The following is a 22,329-nucleotide window of genomic DNA, read 5'->3' on the forward strand; positions in this document are numbered from 1 at the left end:
CGACATTTATTGGATATTTCAAACTTTTTTAACAAATCAAAAACTGAAAAATTGTACGTGCAAAATTATTCAGCCCCTTTACTTTCAGTGCAGCAAACTCTCTCCAGAAGTTCAGTGAGGATCTCTGAATGATCCAATGTTAACCTAAATGACTATGATGATAAATACAATCCACCTGTGTGTAATCAAGTCTCCGTATAAATGCACCTGCACTGTGATAGTCTCAGAGGTCCGTTAAAAGCGCAGAGAGCATCATGAAGAACAAAGAACACACCAGGCAGGTCCGAGATACTGTTGTGAAGAAGTTTAAAGCCGGATTTGGATACAAAAACATTTCCCAAGCTTTAAACATCCCAAGGAGCACTGTGCAAGCGATAATGTTGAAATGGAAGGAGTATCAAACCACTGCAAATCTACCAAGACCTGGCCGTCCCTCTAAACTTTCAGCTCATACAAGGAGAAGACTGATCAGAGATGCAGCCAAGAGGCCCATGATCACTCTGGATGAACTGCAGAGATCTACAGCTGAGGTCGGAGACTCTGTCCATAGGACAACAATCAGTCGTATATTGCACAAATCTGGCCTTTATGGAAGAGTGGCAAGAAGAAAGCCATTTCTTAAAGATATCCATAAAAAGTGTTGTTTAAAGTTTGCCACAAGCCACCTGGGAGACACACCAAACATGTGGAAGAAGGTGCTCTGGTCAGATGAAACCAAAATTGAACTTTTTGGCAACAATGCAAAACGTTATGTTTGGCGTAAAAGCAACACAGCTCATCACCCTGAACACACCATCTCCACTGTCAAACATGGTGGTGGCAGCATCATGGTTTGGGCCTGCTTTTCTTCAGCAGGGACAGGGAAGAAAACCTGATGGAGTCTGCAAAAGACCTGAGACTGGGACGGAGATTTGTCTTCCAACAAGACAATGATCCAAAACATAAAGCAAAATCTACAATGGAATGGTTCAAAAATAAACATATCCAGGTGTTAGAATGGCCAAGTCAAAGTCCAGACCTGAATCCAATCGAGAATCTGTGGAAAGAACTGAAAACTGCTGCTCACAAATGCTCTCCATCCAACCTCATTGAGCTCGAGCTGTTTTGCAAGGAGGAATGGTAAAAAATTTCAGTCTCTCGATGTGCAAAACTGATAGAGACATACCCCAAGCGACTTACAGCTGTAATCGCAGCAAAAGGTGGCGCTACAAAGTATTAATTAACTTAAGGGGGCTGAATAATTTTGCATGCCCAATTTTTCAGTTTTTGATTTGTTAAAAAAGTTTGAAATATCCAATAAATGTCGTTCCACTTCATGATTGTGTCCCACTTGTTGTTGATTCTTCACAAAAAAATACAGTTTTATATCTTTATGTTTGAAGCCTGAAATGTGGCAAAAGGTCGCAAAGTTCAAGGGGGCCGAATACTTTCACAAGGCACTGTATCTAGCAGCATTAATGCATGAATTATCTTGGCACAAGAGTGCACAGCAGCATTCACACCTAAGGAATACATGAACTGTTTATAAGTTTGTAATAGTAGAAAATCTATGTAACTATAGTAACAATACATTTGGTAGGGTGTTCGATGGGCAGAGAGCACTGAACTGAACCTTCAGAGGGAGGTCAGAGGGAGGTTAGAGAGACTAGTAGCATTGGTGGTGGTCGAACCATAGTGGAACATGGGGCCGATAGAAGGCTCAGAGGTCAAGGGTCAGGGAGTGAGGGGTCATAGAGGGACTGTGGGAGGAATCAGTTAGCCCAGGGAGTTATGCTTCTTCAGGCTGTCTGAGCGCCTCACTCTGTCCTCCGGAGTATTTCTGTACCAGCTCCTGACAGACAGACTTAGATTGACAGACAGAGAGAGGGGAGAGATGGGGTGATTTTTATTCATTATAAATTATAGTTGTATTTTTTTTATTTTGTATGCGTTAAGGAATTAAAGAAGTGCAGAGAAATAAAGAGAGGGGGAGAAGTAGAGAAATGTTGGAGACTGTATTCACCCCTGTCGGTTTAGCTGACCTGGGACAGAGGCATTCTGACCCTGACTTGGCTTCAGGATCCTGAGGGGGAGAGAGAGTGATGAGGTGAGAAATACAGAAAGGGCAGATAGTGTACCACTGACCTGTACTGACACCGAAAACACTGGAGGATAACTATTTCATATGTACAGATTTTTTTTAATATAGAAAGAAAGTAAGAGATGTGAAGTATAGGAGACAGTAAGATATGTGATGTATAGGAGACAGTAAGAGATGTGAAGTATAGGAGACAGTAAGATATGTGATGTATAGGAGACAGTAAGATATGTGATGTATAGGAGACAGTTAGAGTTGTGAAGTATAGGAGACAGTAAGAGATGTGAAGTATAGGAGACAGTAAGATATGTGAAGTATAGGAGACAGTAAGATATGTGATGTATAGGAGACAGTAAGACATGTATGTATAGGAGACAGTTAGCAGCACTGTTCTGTACCTGTTAGTGGGAGACAGCTTCTTCTGTACTTTCCTGGCTTGTCCTGACCCAGTGAGAGAACAGAACCATACACATCAGAATCATTATGCTTTTATCTCAATAATGTCAGACTAAATAAATATATTTGTGATATGTTATCATAGTCTGATCTCCTGGTACAAATTTGAATAAGGCATCTGGTGTGATTACAGATCCATCATCTAACCAGTCCCACAGGACTCAACCCCTCACCTCTTCTTCCTGTCCAGTGACCTCTGTGTGGCAGCAGACAGCACTCTGTCATTAGGACTCCTGGCTTTCTCCTATTGACACACACACAGACACACACACACAGCCAGCAGATTGTCAGATACAGTTACACATCAGAATCATCAAAAGTATGTTTTAGGCCAGGGTCAATGTTTTAGGCCATGTATTTTAGGCCAGTCAGTATGTTTTAGGCCAGGGTCAGCAGTTTTAGGCCAGGGTAAACATGTTTTTAGCCAGGGTTAGTATGTTTTCAGTCAGGGTTACTGTGTTTTAGGCCAGGGTTAGTATGTTTTAGGCCAGGGTTAGTATGTTTTACAGGGTCAGTAAGTTTTAGGCCATGGTCAGTATGTTTTAGGCCAGGGTCAGTATGTTTTAGGCCATGGTCAGTATGTTTTAGGCCATGGTCAGTATGTTTTAGGCCATGGTCAGTATGTTTTAGGCCATGGCCATGGTCAGTATGTTTTAGGCCATGGTCAGTATGTTTTAGGCCAGGGTCAGTATGTTTAGGCCATGGTCATATGTTTTAGGCCAGGGTCAGTATGTTTTAGGCCATGGTCAGTATGTTTTAGGCCAGGGTCATATGTTTTAGGCCATGGTCAGTATGTTTTAGGCCAGGTCAGTATGTTTTAGGCCAGGGTCAGTATGTTTTAGGCCAGGGTCAGTATGTTTTAGGCCAGGGTCAGTATGTTTTAGGCCATGGTCAGTATGTTTTAGGCCATGGTCAGTATGTTTTAGGCCAGGGTCAGTATGTTTTAGGCCAGGGTCAGTATGTTTTAGGCCAGGGTCAGTCTGTTTTAGGCCAGGGTCAGTATGTTTTAGGCCAGGGTCAGTATGTTTTAGGCCCTGGTCAGTATGTTTTAGGCCAGGGTCAGTATGTTTTAGGCCAGGGTAGGCCATGTTTTAGGCCAGGGTCAGTATGTTTTAGGCCAGGGTCAGTATGTTTTAGGCCAGTCAGTATGTTTTAGGCCAGGGTCAGTATGTTTTAGGCCAGGGTCAGTATGTTTTAGGCCAGGGTCAGTATGTTTTAGGCCAGGGTCAGTATGTTTTAGGCCAGGGTCAGTATGTTTTAGGCCAGGGTCAGTATGTTTTAGGCCAGGGTCAGTATGTTTTAGGCCAGGGTCAGTATGTTTTATGTTTTAGGCCAGGCCAGGGTCAGTATGTTTTAGGCCAGGGTCAGTATGTTTTAGGCCAGGGTCAGTATGTTTTAGGCCAGGGTCAGTATGTTTTAGGCCAGGGTCAGTATGTTTTAGGCCAGGTTTTAGGCCAGGGTTAGTATGTTTTAGGCCAGGGGGTTTTCATGGTAGTATGTTTTAGCCAGGGTTAGTATGTTTTAGGCCAGGGTCAGTATGTTTTTAGGCCAGGGTATGTTTTAGGCCAGGGTCAGTATGTTTTAGGCCAGGGTCAGTATGTTTTAGGCCAGGGTCAGTATGTTTTAGGCCAGGGTCAGTATGTTTTAGGCCAGGGTCAGTATGTTTTAGGCCATGGTCAGTATGTTTTAGGCCAGGGTCAGTATGTTTTAGGCCAGGGTCAGTATGTTTTAGGCCAGGGTCAGTATGTTTTAGGCCATGGTCAGTATGTTTTAGGCCAGGGTCAGTATGTTTTAGGCCAGGGTCAGTATGTTTTAGGCCAGGGTCAGTATGTTTTAGGCCAGGGTCAGTATGTTTTAGGCCATGGTCAGTATGTTTTAGGCCAGGGTCAGTATGTTTTAGGCCAGGGTCAGTATGTTTTAGGCCAGGGTCAGTATGTTTTAGGCCAGGGTCAGTATGTTTTAGGCCATGGTCAGTATGTTTTAGGCCATGGTCAGTATGTTTTAGGCCATGGTCAGTATGTTTTAGGCCATGGTCAGTATGTTTTAGGCCATGGTCAGTATGTTTTAGGCCAGGGTCAGTATGTTTTAGGCCAGGGTCAGTATGTTTTAGGCCAGGGTCAGTATGTTTTAGCCAGGGTCAGTATGTTTTAGGCCAGGGTTAGTATGTTTTTAGCCAGGGTTACTATGTTTTTTAGGCCAGGGTCAGTATGTTTTATGTTTTAGGCCAGGGTCAGTATGTTTTAGCCAGGGTTACTATGTTTTGGCCAGGGTTAGTATGTTTTAGGCCAGGGTCAGTATGTTTTAGGCCAGGGTTAGTATGTTTTAGGCCAGGGTCAGTATGTTTTAGGCCAGGGTCAGTATGTTTTAGGCCAGGGTCAGTATGTTTTAGGCCAGGGTCAGTATGTTTTAGGCCAGGGTCAGTATGTTTTAGGCCAGGGTCAGTATGTTTTAGGCCAGGGTCAGTATGTTTTAGGCCAGTATGTTTTAGGCCAGGGTCAGTATGTTTTAGGCCATGGTCAGTATGTTTTAGGCCAGGGTCAGTATGTTTTAGGCCAGGGTCAGTATGTTTTAGGCCAGGGTCAGTATGTTTTAGGCCAGGGTCAGTATGTTTTAGGCCAGGGTCAGTATGTTTTAGGCCAGGGTCAGTATGTTTTAGGCCAGGGTCAGTATGTTTTAGGCCAGGGTCAGTATGTTTTAGGCCAGGGTCAGTATGTTTTAGGCCAGGGTCAGTATGTTTTAGGCCAGGGTCAGTATGTTTTAGGCCAGGGTCAGTATGTTTTAGGCCAGGGTCAGTATGTTTTAGGCCAGGGTCAGTATGTTTTAGGCCAGGGTCAGTATGTTTTAGGCCAGGGTCAGTATGTTTTAGGCCAGGGTCAGTATGTTTTAGGCCAGGGTCAGTATGTTTTAGGCCAGGGTCAGTATGTTTTAGGCCAGGGTCAGTATGTTTTAGGCCAGGGTCAGTATGTTTTAGGCCAGGGTCAGTATGTTTTAGGCCAGGGTCAGTATGTTTTAGGCCAGGGTCAGTATGTTTTAGGCCATGGTCAGTATGTTTTAGGCCAGGGTCAGTATGTTTTAGGCCATGGTCAGTATGTTTTAGGCCATGTTTTAGGGTCAGTATGTTTTAGGCCAGGTATGTTTTAGGCCAGGGTTAGTATGTTTTAGGCCAGGGTCAGTATGTTTTAGGCCAGGGTCAGTATGTTTTAGGCCAGGGTTAGTATGTTTTAGGCCAGGGTCAGTATGTTTTAGGCCAGGGTCAGTATGTTTTAGGCCAGGGTCAGTATGTTTTAGGCCAGGGTCAGTATGTTTTAGGCCAGGGTCAGTATGTTTTAGGCCATGGTCAGTATGTTTTAGGCCAGGGTCAGTATGTTTTAGGCCAGGGTCAGTATGTTTTAGGCCAGGGTCAGTATGTTTTAGGCCATGGTCAGTATGTTTTAGGCCATGGTCAGTATGTTTTAGGCCATGGTCAGTATGTTTTAGGCCAGGGTCAGTATGTTTTAGGCCAGGGTCAGTATGTTTTAGGCCATGGTGTTTTAGGCCATGGTCAGTATGTTTTAGGCCAGGGTCAGTATGTTTTAGGCCAGGGTCAGTATGTTTTAGACCAGGGTCAGTATGTTTTAGGCCAGGGTTAGTATGTTTTTAGCCAGGGTTACTATGTTTTAGGCCAGGGTTAGTATGTTTTAGGCCAGGGTCAGTATGTTTTAGGCCAGGGTTAGTATGTTTTAGGCCAGGGTTAGTATGTTTTAGGCCAGGGTCAGTATGTTTTTAGCCAGGGTCAGTATGTTTTAGGCCAGGGTCAGTATGTTTTAGGCCAGGGTCAGTATGTTTTAGGCCAGGGTCAGTATGTTTTAGGCCAGGGTCAGTATGTTTTAGGCCAGGGTCAGTATGTTTTAGGCCAGGGCAGTATGTTTTAGGCCAGGGTCAGTATGTTTTAGGCCAGGGTCAGTATGTTTTAGGCCAGGGTCAGTATGTTTTAGGCCAGGGTCAGTATGTTTTAGGCCAGGGTCAGTATGTTTTAGGCCAGGGTTAGTATGTTTTAGGCCATGGTCAGTATAGGCCAGGGTTATGTTTTAGGCCATGGTCAGTATGTTTTAGGCCAGGGTCAGTATGTTTTAGGCCAGGGTCAGTATGTTTTAGGCCATGGTCAGTATGTTTTAGGCCAGGGTCAGTAGCCATGGTCAGTATGTTTTAGGCCAGGGTCAGTATGTTTTAGGCCAGGGTTATGGCCAGGGTCAGTATGTTTTAGGCCAGGGTGTATGTTTTAGGCCAGGGTCAGTATGTTTTTCAGTATGTTTTAGGCCAGGGTCAGTATGTTTTAGGCCATGGTCAGTATGTTTTAGGCCAGGGTCAGTATGTTTTAGGCCAGGGTCAGTATGTTTTAGGCCAGGGTCAGGGTATGTTTTAGGCCAGGGTCAGTATGTTTTAGGCCAGGGTCAGTATGTTTTAGGCCAGGGTCAGTATGTTTTAGGCCAGGGTCAGTATGTTTTAGGCCAGGGTCAGTATGTTTTAGGCCATGGTCAGTATGTTTTAGGCCAGGGTCAGTATGTTTTAGGCCAGGGTCAGTATGTTTTAGGCCAGGGTCAGTATGTTTTAGGCCAGGGTCAGTATGTTTTAGGCCATGGTCAGTATGTTTTAGGCCAGGCCAGGGTCAGTATGTTTTAGGCCAGGGTCAGTATGTTTTAGAGCAGTATGTTTTAGGCCAGGGTCAGTATGTAGGCCAGGGTGTATTTTAGGCCAGGGTCAGTATGTTTTAGGCCATGGTCAGTATGTTTTAGGCCAGTATGTTTTAGGCCAGGGTCAGTATGTTTTAGGCCAGGGTCAGTATGTTTTAGGCCAGGGTCAGTATGTTTTAGGCCAGGGTCAGTATGTTTTAGGCCATGGTCAGTATGTTTTAGGCCAGGGTCAGTATGTTTTAGGCCAGGGTCAGTATGTCTTTAGCCAGGGTTACTATGTTTTAGGCCAGGGTCAGTATGTTTTAGGCCAGGGTCAGTATGTTTTAGGCCACTGTGTTTTAGGCCAGGGTAGTATGTTTTAGGCCAGGGTCAGTATGTTTTAGGCCAGGGTCAGTAAGTTTTAGGCCATGGTCAGTATGTTTTAGGCCATGGTCAGTATGTTTTAGGCCAGGGTCAGTATGTTTTAGGCCAGGGTCAGTATGTTTTAGTCCATGGTCAGTATGTTTTAGGCCAGGGTCAGTATGTTTTAGGCCAGGGTCAGTATGTTTTAGGCCAGGGGTATGTTTTAGGCCAGGGTATGTTTTAGGCCATGGTCAGTATGTTTTAGGCCATGGTCAGTATGTTTTAGGCCATGGTCAGTATGTTTTAGGCCAGGGTCAGTATGTATTAGGCCAGGGTCAGTATGTTTTAGGCCATGGTCAGTATATTTTAGGCCAGGGTCAGTATGTTTTAGGCCAGGGTCAGTATGTTTTAGGCCAGGGTCAGTATGTTTTAGGCCAGGGTCAGTATGTTTTAGGCCAGGGTTAGTATGTTTTTAGCCAGGGTTACTATGTTTTAGGCCAGGGTTAGTATGTTTTAGGCCAGGGTCAGTATGTCTTTAGCCAGGGTTACTATGTTTTAGGCCAGGGTTAGTATGTTTTAGGCCAGGGTCAGTATGTTTTTAGCCAGGGTCAGTATGTTTTAGGCCAGGGTCAGTATGTTTTAGGCCAGGGTCAGTATGTTTTAGGCCATGGTCAGTATGTTTTAGGCCAGGGTCAGTATGTTTTAGGCCAGGGTCAGTATGTTTTAGGCCAGGGTCAGTATGTTTTAGGCCAGGGTCAGTATGTTTTAGGCCAGGGTCAGTATGTTTTAGGCCAGGGTCAGTATATTTTAGGCCAGGGTTAGTGTGTTTTAGGCCATGGTCAGTATGTTTTAGGCCATGGTCAGTATGTTTTAGGCCATGGTCAGTATGTTTTAGGCCAGGGTCAGTATGTATTAGGCCAGGGTCAGTATGTTTTAGGCCATGGTCAGTATATTTTAGGCCAGGGTCAGTATGTTTTAGGCCAGGGTCAGTATGTTTTAGGCCAGGGTCAGTATGTTTTAGGCCAGGGTCAGTATGTTTTAGGCCATGGTCAGTATGTTTTAGGCCAGGGTCAGTATGTTTTAGGCCAGGGTCAGTATGTTTTAGGCCAGGGTCAGTATGTTTTAGGCCAGGGTCAGTATGTTTTAGTCCATGGTCAGTATGTTTTAGGCCAGGGTCAGTATGTTTTAGGCCATGGTCAGTATGTTTTAGGACAGGGTCAGTATGTTTTAGGCCAGGGTCAGTATGTTTTAGGAGTATGTTTTAGCAGGGTCATGTTTTAGGCCATGGTCAGTATGTTTTAGGCCAGGGTCAGTATGTTTTTTTATGTTTTAGGCCATGGTCAGGGTCAGTATGTTTTAGGCCAGGGTCAGTATGTTTTAGAGCCAGGGTCAGTATGTTTTAGGCCAGGGTTAGTATGTTTTTGTTTTAGTTTTAGGCCAGGGTCAGTATGTTTTAGGCCAGGGTCAGTATGTTTTAGGCAGGGTCAGTATGTTTTAGGCCATGGTCAGTATGTTTTACTATGGTCAGTATGTTTTAGGCCAGGGTCAGTATGTTTTAGGCCAGGGTCAGTATGTTTTAGCCAGGGTCAGTATGTTTTAGGCCAGGGTCAGTATGTTTTAGGCCAGGGTCAGTATGTTTTAGGCCAGGGTCAGTATGTTTTAGGCCAGGGTTAGTATGTTTTAGGCCAGGGTCAGTATGTTTTAGGCCAGCCATGGTCAGTATGTTTTAGGCCATGGTCAGTATGTTTTAGGCCATCAGTATGTTTTAGGCCAGGGTCAGTATGTTTTAGGCCAGGGTCAGTATGTTTTAGGCCAGGGTCAGTATGTTTTAGGCCATGGTCAGTATGTTTTAGGCCAGGGTCAGTATGTTTTAGGCCAGGGCCAGGGTCAGTATGTTTTAGGTATGTTTTAGGCCATGGTCAGTATGTTTTAGGCCAGGGTCAGTATGTTTTAGGCCAGGGTCAGTATGTTTTAGGCCAGGGTCAGTATGTTTTAGGCCAGGGTTAGTGCGTTTTAGGCCAGGCCATGGTCAGTATGTTTTAGGCCATGGTCAGTATGTTTTAGGCCAGGGTCAGTATGTTTTATGTTTTAGGCCAGGGTCAGTATGTTTTAGGCCAGGGTCAGTATGTTTTAGGCCAGGGTCAGTATGTTTTAGGCCAGGGTCAGTATGTTTTAGGCCAGGGTCAGTATGTTTTAGGCCAGGGTCAGTAGTTTTAGGCCAGGGTCAGTATGTTTTAGGCCAGGGTCAGTATGTTTTAGGCCATGTTTTAGGCCAGGGTCAGTATGTTTTATGTTTTAGGCCATGGTCAGTATGTTTTAGGCCAGGGTCAGTATGTTTTAGGCCAGGGTCAGTATGTTTTAGGCCAGGGTCAGTATGTTTTAGGCCATGGTCAGTATGTTTTAGGCCAGGGTCAGTATGTTTTAGGCCAGGGTCAGTATGTTTTAGGCCAGGGTCAGTATGTTTTAGGCCAGGGTCAGTATGTTTTAGGCCATGGTCAGTATGTTTTAGGCCAGGGTCAGTATGTTTTAGGCCAGGGTTATGTTTTAGGCCATGGTCAGTATGTTTTAGGCCATGGTCAGTATGTTTTAGGCCATGGTCAGTATGTTTTAGGCCATGGTCAGTATGTTTTAGGCCAGGGTCAGTATGTTTTAGGCCAGGGTCAGTATGTTTTAGGCCAGGGTCAGTATGTTTTAGGCCATGGTCAGTATGTTTTAGGCCATGGTCAGTATGTTTTAGGCCATGGTCAGTATGTTTTAGGCCATGGTCAGTATGTTTTAGGCCATGGTCAGTATGTTTTAGGCCAGGGTCAGTATGTTTTAGGCCAGGGTCAGTATGTTTTAGGCCAGGGTCAGTATGTTTTAGGCCAGGGTCAGTATGTTTTAGGCCATGGTCAGTATGTTTTAGGCCAGGGTCAGTATGTTTTAGGCCAGGGTCAGTATGTTTTAGGCCAGGGTCAGTCAGTATGTTTTAGGCCAGGGTTAGTATGTTTTAGGCCAGGGTCAGTATGTTTTAGGCCAGGGTCAGTATGTTTTAGGCCAGGGTATGTTTTAGGCCAGGGTCAGTATGTTTTAGGCCAGGGTCAGTATGTTTTAGGCCATATGTTTTAGGCCAGTATGTTTTAGGCCAGGGTCAGTATGTTTTAGGCCAGGGTCAGTATGTTTTAGGCCAGGGTCAGTATGTTTTAGGCCATGGTCAGTATGTTTTAGGCCAGGGTCAGTATGTTTTAGGCCAGGGTCAGTATGTTTTAGGCCAGGGTCAGTATGTTTTAGGCCAGGGTCAGTATGTTTTAGGCCAGGGTCAGTATGTTTTAGGCCAGGGTTAGTATGTTTTAGGCCATGGTCAGTATGTTTTAGGCCCATGTTTTAGGTGGTCAGTATGTTTTAGGCCAGGGTCAGTATGTTTTAGGCCAGGGTCAGTATGTTTTAGGCCATGGTCAGTATGTTTTAGGCCAGGGTCAGTATGTTTTAGGCCAGGGTCAGTATGTTTTAGGCCAGGGTCAGTATGTTTTAGGCCAGGGTCAGTATGTTTTAGGCCATAGTATGTCAGTATGTTTTAGGCCAGGGTCAGTATGTTTTTTATGGCCAGGTCAGTATGTTTTAGGCCAGGGTCAGTATATTTTAGGCCAGGGTTAGTATGTTTTAGGCCATGGTCAGTATGTTTTAGGCCATGGTCAGTATGTTTTAGGCCATGGTCAGTATGTTTTAGGCCAGGGTCAGTATGTATTAGGCCAGGGTCAGTATGTTTTAGGCCATGGTCGGTATATTTTAGGCCAGGGTCAGTATGTTTTAGGCCAGGGTCAGTATGTTTTAGGCCAGGGTCAGTATGTTTTAGAGCAGGGTCAGTATGTTTTAGGCCAGGGTTAGTATGTTTTTAGCCAGGGTTACTATGTTTTAGGCCAGGGTTAGTATGTTTTAGGCCAGGGTCAGTATGTTTTAGCCAGGGTTACTATGTTTTAGGCCAGGGTTAGTATGTTTTAGGCCAGGGTCAGTATGTTTTAGGCCAGGGTCAGTATGTTTTAGGCCAGGGTCAGTATGTTTTAGGCCAGGGTCAGTATGTTTTAGGCCAGTATGTTTGAGGCCATGGTCAGTATGTTTTAGGCCAGGGTCAGTATGTTTTAGGCCAGGGTCAGTATGTTTTAGGCCAGGGTCAGTATGTTTTAGGCCATGGTCAGTATGTTTTAGGCCAGGGTCAGTATGTTTTAGGCCAGGGTCAGTATGTTTTTTAGTTTTAGGCCATGGTCAGTATATTTTAGGCCAGGGTCAGTATGTTTTAGGCCAGGGTCAGTATGTTTTAGGCCAGGGTCAGTATGTTTTAGGCCAGGGTCAGTATGTTTTAGGCCATGGTCAGTATGTTTTAGGCCAGGGTCAGTATGTTTTAGGCCAGGGTCAGTATGTTTTAGGCCAGGGTCAGTATGTTTTAGGCCAGTCAGGTTTTAGGCCAGGGTCAGTATGTTTTAGGCCAGGGTCAGTATGTTTTAGGCCATGGTCAGTATGTTTTAGGCCATGGTCAGTATGTTTTAGGCCATGGTCAGTATGTTTTAGGCCAGGGTCAGTATGTTTTAGGCCAGGGTCAGTATGTTTTAGAGCAGGGTTAGTTTTAGGCCATGGTCAGTATGTCAGTATGTTTTAGGCCATGGTCAGTATATTTTAGGCCAGGGTCAGTATGTTTTAGGCCAGGGTCAGTATGTTTTAGGCCAGGGTCAGTATGTTTTAGGCCAGGGTTAGTATGTTTTAGGCCAGGGTTAGTATGTTTTTAGCCAGGGTTACTATGTTTTAGGCCAGGGTTAGTATGTTTTAGGCCAGGGTCAGTATGTTTTAGGCCAGGGTCAGTATGTTTTAGGCCATGGTCAGTATGTTTTAGGCCATGGTCAGTATGTTTTAGGCCAGGGTCAGTATGTTTTAGGCCAGGGTCAGTATGTTTTAGTCCATGGTCAGTATGTTTTAGGCCAGGGTCAGTATGTTTTAGGCCAGGGTCAGTATGTTTTAGGCCAGGGTCAGTATGTTTTAGGCCATGGTCAGTATGTTTTAGGCCATGGTCAGTATGTTTTAGGCCATGGTCAGTATGTTTTAGGCCATGGTCAGTATGTTTTAGGCCAGGGTCAGTATGTATTAGGCCAGGGTCAGTATGTTTTAGGCCATGGTCGGTATATTTTAGGCCAGGGTCAGTATGTTTTAGGCCAGGGTCAGTATGTTTTAGAGCCAGGGTCAGTATGTTTTAGGCCAGGGTTTTTCAGTATGTTTTAGGCCAGGGTCAGTATGTTTTAGGCCAGGGTCTTTAGCCAGGGTTACTATGTTTTAGGCCAGGGTTAGTATGTTTTAGGCCAGGGTCAGTATGTTTTTAGCCAGGGTCAGTATGTTTTAGGCCAGGGTCAGTAAGTTTTAGGCCATGGTCAGTATGTTTTAGGCCAGGGTCAGTATGTTTTAGGCCAGGGTCAGTATGTTTTAGGCCATGGTCAGTATGTTTTAGGCCAGGGTCAGTATGTTTTAGGCCAGGGTCAGTATGTTTTAGGCCAGGGTCAGTATGTTTTAGGCCAGGGTCAGTATGTTTTAGGCCAGGGTCAGTATGTTTTAGGCCATGGTCAGTATGTTTTTTTAGTATGTTTTAGGCCATGGTCAGTATGTTTTAGGCCATGGTCAGTATGTTTTAGGCCAGGGTCAGTATGTTTTAGGCCATGGTCAGTATGTTTTAGAGCAGGGTCAGTATGTTTTAGGCCAGGGTTAGTATGTTTTTAGCCAGGGTTACTATGTTTTAGGCCAGGGTTAGTATGTTTTAGGCCAGGGTCAGTATGTTTTAGGCCAGGGTCAGTAAGTTTTAGGCCATGGTCAGTATGTTTTAGGCCATGGTCAGTATGTTTTAGGCCAGGGTCAGTATGTTTTAGGCCAGGGTCAGTATGTTTTAGGCCATGGTCAGTATGTTTTAGGCCAGGGTCAGTATGTTTTAGGCCAGGGTCAGTATGTTTTAGGCCAGGGTCAGTATATTTTAGGCCAGGGTTAGTGTGTTTTAGGCCATGGTCAGTATGTTTTAGGCCATGGTCAGTATGTTTTAGGCCATGGTCAGTATGTTTTAGGCCAGGGTCAGTATTTTAGGCCAGGGTCAGTATGTTTTAGGCCATGGTCGGTCATATGTTTTAGGCCAGGGTCAGTATGTTTTAGGCCAGGGTCAGTATGTTTTAGAGCCAGGGTCAGTATGTTTTAGGCCAGGGTTAGTATGTTTTTAGCCAGGGTATGTTTTAGGCCAGGGTCAGTATGTTTTAGGCCAGGGTCAGTATGTTTTAGGCCAGGGTCAGTATGTTTTAGGCCAGGGTCAGTATGTTTTAGGCCAGGGTCAGTATGTTTTAGGCCATGGTCAGTATGTTTTAGGCCAGGGTCAGTATGTTTTAGGCCAGTATGTTTTAGGCCAGGGTCAGTATGTTTTAGGCCATGGTCAGTATGTTTTAGGCCAGGGTCAGTATGTTTTAGGCCAGGGTCAGTATGTTTTAGGCCAGGGTCAGTATGTTTTAGGCCATGGTCAGTTTTATGTTTTAGGCCATGGTCAGTATGTTTTAGGCCAGGGTCAGTATGTTTTAGGCCATGGTCAGTATGTTTTAGGCCAGGGTCAGTATGTTTAGGCCAGGGTCAGTATGTTTTAGGCCATGGTCAGTATGTTTTAGGCCATGGTATATGTTTTAGGCCAGGGTAAGTATGTTTTAGGCCAGGTCAGTATGTTTTAGGCCATGTATGTTTTAGCCAGGGTCAGTATGTTTTAGGCCATGGTCAGTATGTTTTAGGCCAGGGTCAATGTTTTAGGCCATGGTCAGTATGTTTTAGGCCAGGGTTAGTATGTTTTAGGCCATGGTCAGTATGTTTTAGGCCAGGGTCAGTATGTTTTAGCCAGGGTCAGTATGTTTTAGGCCATGGTCAGTATGTTTTAGGCCAGCAGGGTCAGTAAGTTTTAGGCCATGGTCAGTATGTTTTAGGCCAGGGTCAGTATGTTTTAGGCCAGGGTCAATATGTTTTAGGCCATGGTCAGTATGTTTTAGGCCATGGTTGGTATGTTTTAGGCCAGGGTGAGTATGTTTTAGGCCAGGGTAAACATGTTTTTAGCCAGGGTTACTATGTTTTAGGCCATGGTCAGTATGTTTTAGGCCAGGGTAAACATGTTTTTAGCCAGGGTTACTATGTTTTAGGCCATGGTCAGTATGTTTTAGGCCATTATGGCCAGGGTCTATGTTTTAGGCCATGGTGTATGTTTTAGGCCAGGGTCAGTATGTTTTAGGCCAGGGTTAGTATGTTTTAAGCCAGGGTCAGTATGTATTAGGCCAGGGTCAGTATGTATTAGGCCAGGGTCAGTAAGTATTAGGCCAGGGTCAGTATGTATTAGGCCAGGGTCAGTATGTATTAGGCCAGGGTCAGTATGTATTAGGCCAGGGTCAGTATGTATTAGGCCAGGGTCAGTATGTATTAGGCAGTATGTATTAGGCCAGGGTCAGTATGTTTAGGCCAGGGTCAGTATGTATTAGGCCAGGGTCAGTATGTATTAGGCCAGGGTCAGTATGTATTAGGCCAGGGGGTCAGGGTATGTATTAGGCCAGGGTCAGTATGTATTAGGCCAGGGTCAGTATGTATTAGGCCAGGGTCAGTATGTATTAGGCCAGGGTCAGTATGTATTAGGCCAGGGTCAGTATGTATTAGGCCAGGGTCAGTATGTATTAGGCCAGGGTCAGTATGTTTTAGGCCAGGGTCAGTATGTATTAGGCCAGGGTCAGTATGTATTAGGCCAGGGTCAGTATGTATTAGGCCAGGGTCAGTATGTATTAGGCCAGGGTCAGTAAGTATTAGGCCAGGGTCAGTATGTATTAGGCCAGGGTCAGTATGTATTAGGCCAGGGTCAGTAAGTATTAGGCCAGGGTCAGTAAGTATTAGGCCAGGGTCAGTATGTACAGTGCCTTGCGAAAGTATTTCGCCCCCTTGAACTTTGCGACCTTTTGCCACATTTCAGGCTTCAAACATAAAGATATAAAACTGTATTTTTTTGTGAAGAATCAACAACAAGTGGGACACAATCATGAAGTGGAATGACATTTATTGGATATTTCAAACTTTTTTAACAAATCAAAAACTGAAAAATTGGGCGTGCAAAATTATTCAGCCCCTTTACTTTCAGTGCAGCAAACTCTCTCCAGAGGTTCAGTGAGGATCTCTGAATGATCCAATGTTGACCTAAATGACTAATGATGATAAATACAATCCACCTGTGTGTAATCAAGTCTCCGTATAAATGCACCTGCACTGTGATAGTCTCAGAGGTCTGTTAAAAGCGCAGAGAGCATCATGAAGAACAAGGAACACACCAGGCAGGTCCGAGATACTGTTGTGAAGAAGTTTAAAGCCGGCTTTGGATACAAAAACATTTCCCAAGCTTTAAACATCCCAAGGAGCACTGTGCAAATGATAATATTGAAATGGAAGGAGTATCAGACCACTGCAAATCTACCAAGACCTGGCCGTCCCTCTAAACTTTCAGCTCATACAAGGAGAAGACTGATCAGAGATGCAGCCAAGAGGCCCATGATCACTCTGGATGAACTGCAGAGATCTACAGCTGAGGTGGGAGACTCTGTCCATAGGACAACAATCAGTCGTGTATTGCACAAATCTGGCCTTTATGGAAGAGTGGCAAGAAGAAAGCCATTTCTTAAAGATATCCTTAAAAAGTGTTGTTTAAAGTTTGCCACAAGCCACCTGGGAGACACACCAAACATGTGGAAGAAGGTGCTCTGGTCAGATGAAACCAAAATTTTACTTTTTGGCAACAATGCAAAACGTTATGTTTGGCGTAAAAGCAACACAGCTCATCACCATGACCACCCCATCCCCACTGTCAAACATGGCGGTGGCAGCATCATGGTTTGGGCCTGCTTTTCTTCAGCAGGGACAGGGAAGATGGTTAAAATTGATGGGAAGATGGATGGAGCCAAATACAGGACCATTCTGGAAGAAAACCTGATGGAGTCTGCAAAAGACCTGAGACTGGGACGGAGATTTGTCTTCCAACAAGACAATGATCCAAAACATAAAGCAAAATCTACAATGGAATGGTTCAAAAATAAACATATCCAGGTGTTAGAATGGCCAAGTCAAAGTCCAGACCTGAATCCAATCGAGAATCTGTGGAAAGAACTGAAAACTGCTGTTCACAAATGCTCTCCATCCAACCTCATTGAGCTTGAGCTGTTTTGCAAGGAGGAATGGGAAAATATTTCAGTCTCTCGATGTGCAAAACTGATAGAGACATACCCCAAGCGACTTATAGCTGTAATCGCAGCAAAAGGTGGCGCTACAAGGTATTAATTAACTTAAGGGGGCTGAATAATTTTGCACGCCCAATTTTTCAATTTTTGATTTGTTAAAAAAGTTTGAAATATCCAATAAATGTCGTTCCACTTCATGATTGTGTCCCACTTGTTGTTGATTCTTCACAAAAAAATACAGTTTTATATCTTTATGTTTGAAGCCTGAAATGTGGCAAAAGGTTGCAAAGTTCAAGGGGGCCGAATACTTTTGCAAGGCACTGTATGAACATTGCATTCCAGTTAAACAATTAAACAATGGATATATAGTGTATAGTAATTATTTTTTTAAATAATTTTAATACACACTTAAAATCTACAAATTAAAAATTGTGAAGGTACCTAAAAGTTATCATTTGTGGCGATAAAACACAAATGTGAAAAATTGTGGATATAGCGTTTTGTAAATAAACTTAATTTGTCTCTGCCAAGCTGCGGCCTTAGGGTCAAGCTCTGCTTTAAAAAGTTAAATGATGTTTTGTCTAAGGTCACTTTTCTAAGGGACTTTACACTTCTTTTTGTGATTTATTACTGTGAGAGTGACAAAGTTTAAGTCCTTCTGTTATGATTGGCCTATTTGTGTGACTGACAGTTAAAAGTCCCACTCAGTGTGTTGTGGTTGGTCCAAGTCTGTGATTGAAAGGTGAAAGTCCAGTCAGGTTACCATTTCTCGTAGCTTCTTCTCTGTGCGGACCTCTCTGTCCAGCTGCAGCAGAGCCAGCCTCTCCTCCAGGGGCATCTCAAAGAAGATGTCATGGATGTCATATCGAGCCGCACGCAACTGAAGGAGGGGATACACATACAATATAATCAATACTCGTAGTCATCCGGTTCCACTTTCTGTGTGTGTGTGTGTGTGTGTGTGTGTGTGTGTGTGTGTGTGTGTGTGTGTGTATGTGTGTGCGTGTGTTTGTCTCTCTCTTTCTCTCTGAGTGTTACCTGTGCCCTGACTCTCTCCTGCAGAGACAGGTCCTGTGCTGAGATGGATCCTCTCTTCTGTGGAGCTTCAGTCTGGAACGAGCAGATGAACTCTTGTGTGTCCTAAAACCATACCATTGAAATAATTAATTAATAAAGGTGATCGTCTTTAAATCAGTCAAAGTTCAATATCACTGTGTTTCAGTTCCATTATGATTCAGTTGCTATTCCCTTACATACCTACACTGTATAGTAGTATATACATCTACACTGTGTATACGTGTGTGTTTCTGTGTGCAGATATAAGAGTGTTCTCACCTGAATGGTCTGGCGCAGCTGTTTCACCTTCTCTGTCTGGAGCAGTCTGCGGGTGAGGAACCCACAACTGATGGCTCCCAGACGACACAGCGCCCTCTGCTGTTCAACTGTCACAACCTGAGTGAGGACCGGTAGCATAGTACAGGACGAGACACATGGAAATTAACTTACACTATTGTATTATATTAAATATATTTTATGATAAAACAATGAAACACACATATACATCGAACATGATTCTGGAAATGGAGACACAAGAGGTAGCACCAACAGTTGGAAACCACACACATATACTGTATGTAGAAGCACACGCATGCACACAAACGCACAAGCACCTGACTGAGCCTTCCCCGGGGCTTGCTGGCCCCCCAGGTGGGCCCCCACAGGTAGACAGGAGGCTGCATGGAGGGAGAGGGAGCACTGGAGCTCAGTGGAGAGGAGAAACCTGGAGAGAGAGAGAGGAAAGAAACCTTTTACACATTACATTCACACAGAAACAGGTAAATAGGCAATAAACAACTCACGTTACCAAGATGGCTTTACATTTCTGAGACCTACAGGGGAACCATTGTTGCAGTATATGCATTTATTGTGTCAACAGTTAGGTCTGTATTTTATTGATGAATTTGCACATAAAAAATAAAATACAATATGAAGATGAGAATCAAAAGTCAAAAGAAATGTACAAGCTGAGGAGAGGTAAAAAACGAAAAATGCCATAAGGGTTTTGTAAAGCACCTCCCTATTTCAAATAGTAATAGCAAAAATAGTTATATTTCCCCATGCTTCAACCCAATGACATTTACCAAGGTAATGGTTTGTGTGTGTGAGTTATTCTTCCATGCCACAGTCCACCTACCCATGCTGTGTACACTGTGTCTAGGTGACCTATCAGTAGCACTCAGGGTGGGGCTAAGTCCAGGGCAGGAAGGGCTGAGTCCACCGTCCCCACTCAGGAGCCGGCCACACCCCTGCTCTCTCAGCCTCTTCCCCTTCTCATCCAACTCCTAATAAAGACACAGAGAAAACACACACACACACACACACACACACACACACACACACACACACACACACACACACACACAGGAGCGTTGTCCCGTGACGGATGTGTAGTATTGGGGATTGAACAGTCACTTCTCTACAGCAGCCAAACAATACACTTTGCAAATGCTAACATATTCAAACTTATGGAACTTAAAGGCACATTCTGGGATTCAAAAACACTTGTTTTGGTATACAGCTGAGGGGTGGGGCTAGGGAAATGTAACCCCTCTCAAATTCATACTACACAGAGCTCTAGATGCAAGGACTGACAGGCCATAACATCCAAGAAACAGCTTCCCAAATCCCAGACTGTAGCTTTAAAGTTCAATTATCTGTGTGACATTCTGTCTGCAAACACTATACTGTATATAATATCACAAACTAGGAAGGAATGCTGATAGTTGTGGAAGAATAGTGACAAATGTGGCTTTTGATACATTGAGCAGGGTCAACATGCTGTGGTTCCATGTCCTGACCTGACAGAGGCGCTGTTGTTCTCTCTTCTGTTCAGCCATGAGAAGAGACATCTGCAGGGCATGCTCCTCCTCCAGACGCTGCATCTCTGCATCTCCTCCAGAGCACTCACACGTCGCTGGGTCTCCTCCAGAGCACTCACACGTCGCTGGGTCTCCTCTGAAACACACACACACACAAAAAAAAGAAAAGACACATAAACGCACGGCCGGTCGTACACATACACACACATGCCACACACACACACACATGCATGAACGCACACACACACACAATTATTTTCAGTGATTGCACGAAAAGTAGTGGACTTTACATTCAAGACAAATTAATCACAGAGTACAGACTGCCCTGTATAGTTTTCTTCATAACATTCTCTTATATCATACACACTACGTTACAACGATCTCTCTCTCTCACCTGTCTTACTGTCCTGCTCCTCTAGGGAAGAGCTGGGTGTGATCCGTCCATCATGGGGCCCCTGAGGCCTCTCAGGATCCAGCCTCATCTGGCAAGGAGAGAGGTCAGGGGTCAAGGGTCTCACGTGGGGCCTTAGCAGCGTTGCCGAGGGGTTCTCCACCTCATAGGACTGATTCAGGGGGACCGCGGGGCTCCTACGGCTCGGGGCCAAATGAGGCACTCCCCCCATGAAGCGTGGGAGCCTCTCCTGGCTGTGGTCCATGCCAGGTCCTGAGGCAGAATGGGAGGAGTGGAGCTGGCTGTCTAGGGTGTGGCAGCGCCGGCGAAACCCGGAGCTGATGATGTCATGATGCCCATGTGAACCAGTTCCGGAGGTACTGACTGGGCTGCAGCTCTTCTCCTGGACCGGGCTGGTGCCACACTGGCTGCCACGACGACTACTACCGTCACTGACACCTGACCCCCGTTCCGGTGACCTCATCACCCCTGTCGCCATGACAACGGTGCTCTCCTGGTGCCTCCCCACTAGCCCTCTGGGGATGAGGTCGGCCGAGCCAATGGGGAAGGAGATCAGGATGTTACCAGTGGACACTGGACGTGGTCGGCGGCGGTGGGGGCGGGGACTCATGCTGGGTTCAGGGCTGGGCAGGAGGGCGTAAGGGTCGGGGAGGCCAGATGAGAGGCAGCTAAACCGAGAGTCATATGGGTCACACACAGCCTGGTACTGGGCTTGAGCTTGGCCAGGATACTGACTCTGGTGATGGATGTGGGCCTGGGTCTGAGGTGGGTTTAGTGGACTGTGGCGCAGGCTGTAGCCCTGTTCAGGTTTCATCTCTCCCAGAGGACTGCGGCTCTCGTTCTCCTTGTCAGAGAGGCTCTCCGCAGACGGGGTGGTGGAAGTGACCCTGCCGATGACCTTTGACCCCCTCTGGGCCTGCTCTCTCTCCACATACTCTCTCGACCTCCTCAGAAGGCTCTGGAAACTCACATCCTGACCGCCCCCTATCTCCTCCTCTCCCCTCCTCATCTCCTCCTCAACCTCCCACCTCTCCTCCTCTACCTGCTTCTCTCTCTCATTCAGGACTATGGGGGACTCAGGTGGAGGGGTGGTGGGCCGATCTGTAATGTGTAGCCCAACCACACCACCGCCCCTGGGTAGCCCAGGGGAGTCTGTCACCAGGGTGTAGCCATTCACTGTCTCAGGTTTTGGGGAAAGGCAATATGGCGGAGTTGGTAGATCCATTTTACCCTCCATCTCTGGTACTTTGTCCACCTGTAGTAAGAGAGGCAGAGAGAAGAGGGGAATTAACACAAATAATCAGATATGGGCTGCGTCCGAAAAAGCACCCTTCTCCCTTTATAACAAGCACCGTTTATAACAAGCACCCTTCTCCCTTTTTAACAAGCACCCTTTTCCCTTTATAACAAGCACCCTTCTCCCTTTATAACAAGCACCCTTCTCCCTTTATAACCCTTTATAACAAGCACCCTTCTCCCTTTATAACAAGCACCCTTCTCCCTTTATAACAAGCACCCTTTTCCCTTTATAACAAGCACCCTTCTTCCCTTTATAACAAGCACCCTTTTCCCTTTATAACAAGCACCCTTTTCCCTTTATAACAAGCACCCTTCTCCCTTTATAACAAGCACCCTTTTCCCTTTATAACAAGCACCCTTCTCCCTTTATAACAAGCACCCTTTTCCCTTTATAACAAGCACCCTTTCCCTTTTCCCTTTCCCTTTATAACAAGCACCCTTTTCCCTTTATAACAAGCACCCTTTCCCTTTATAACAAGCACCCTTTCCCCTTTATAACCACCTTTCCCTTTATAACAAGACCCTTTCCCTTTATAACACCCTTTTCCCTTTATAACAACCACCCTTTCCCCTTTATAACAAGCACCCTTTCCCTTTATAACAAGCACCCTTCTCCCTTTATAAACACCCTTCTCCCTTTATAACAACCACCCTTTCCCTTTATAACAAGCCCTTTTCCCTTTATAACAAGCACCCTTCCCTTTATAACAAGCACCCTTCTCCCTTTATAACAAGCACCCTTCTCCCCTTTTCCCTTTATAACAAGCACCCTTTCCCCTTTATAACAACCACCCTTTTCCCTTTATAACAAGCACCCTTTCCCCTTTATAACAACCACCCTTTCCCTTTATAACAAGCACCCTTTCCCCTTTATAACAAGCACCCTTTCCCCTTTATAACAACCACCCTTTCCCCTTTATAACCTCCCTTTATAACAAGCACTTTATAACAAGCACCCTTTCCC

General features: G+C 45.1%; 1 pseudogene; it reads right to left on the minus strand.

Annotated features, from left to right (window-relative positions):
- Positions 1–1,387: 1,387 nt before the first annotated feature.
- The window catches only part of LOC135529937 (centriolar coiled-coil protein of 110 kDa-like), a 41,111-nt pseudogene continuing 20,169 nt past the window's right edge, over positions 1,388–22,329 (minus strand).

This window comes from Oncorhynchus masou, unplaced genomic scaffold (assembly GCF_036934945.1).
Source record: "Oncorhynchus masou masou isolate Uvic2021 unplaced genomic scaffold, UVic_Omas_1.1 unplaced_scaffold_1212, whole genome shotgun sequence".
NCBI lineage: Eukaryota > Metazoa > Chordata > Actinopteri > Salmoniformes > Salmonidae > Oncorhynchus > Oncorhynchus masou.